Consider the following 487-nt stretch of genomic DNA (forward strand, 5'->3'; position numbering starts at 1 on the left):
TGGCAAGTACATTGCCTCTGGCTCATGGGACAACACAATCAGGGTGTGGAATGCTCAGACAGGAGAGCCAGTGGGTGTTCCTCTCACAGGGCATGAAGCTCAGGTCAATTCTGTGGCCTTCTCCCCTGATGGCAAGTACATTGCCTCTGGCTCACATGACAAGACAATCAGGGTGTGGAATGCTGAGACAAGAGAGCCAGTGGTTGGACCTCTCACAGGGCATGAACTTGGGGTCAGTTCTGTGGCCATCTCCCCTGATGGCAAGTACATTGCCTCTGGCTCATGGGACAAGACAATCAGGGTGTGGAATGCTCAGACAGGAGAGCCAGTGGGTGTTCCTCTCACAGGGCATGAAGCTCAGGTCAATTCTGTGGCCTTCTCCCCTGATGGCAAGTACATTGCCTCTGGCTCACATGACAAGACAATCAGGGTGTGGAATGCTGAGACAAGAGAGCCAGTGGTTGGACCTCTCACAGGGCATGAACTT

General features: G+C 53.4%; 1 protein-coding gene across 1 annotated transcript in view; it reads left to right on the forward strand.

The window, feature by feature from the left end:
• The window catches only part of GLOTRDRAFT_42827 (uncharacterized protein), a gene marked incomplete at both ends in the record, with an annotated part of 4,965 nt that overhangs the window by 2,990 nt on the left and 1,488 nt on the right, over window positions 1-487 (forward strand). The gene's annotated exons all lie outside the window — the stretch shown is intronic.

The sequence above is a fragment of the Gloeophyllum trabeum genome (genome assembly GCF_000344685.1).
Source record: "Gloeophyllum trabeum ATCC 11539 unplaced genomic scaffold GLOTRscaffold_00008, whole genome shotgun sequence".
In the NCBI taxonomy this organism is placed as follows: Eukaryota; Fungi; Basidiomycota; class Agaricomycetes; order Gloeophyllales; family Gloeophyllaceae; genus Gloeophyllum; species Gloeophyllum trabeum.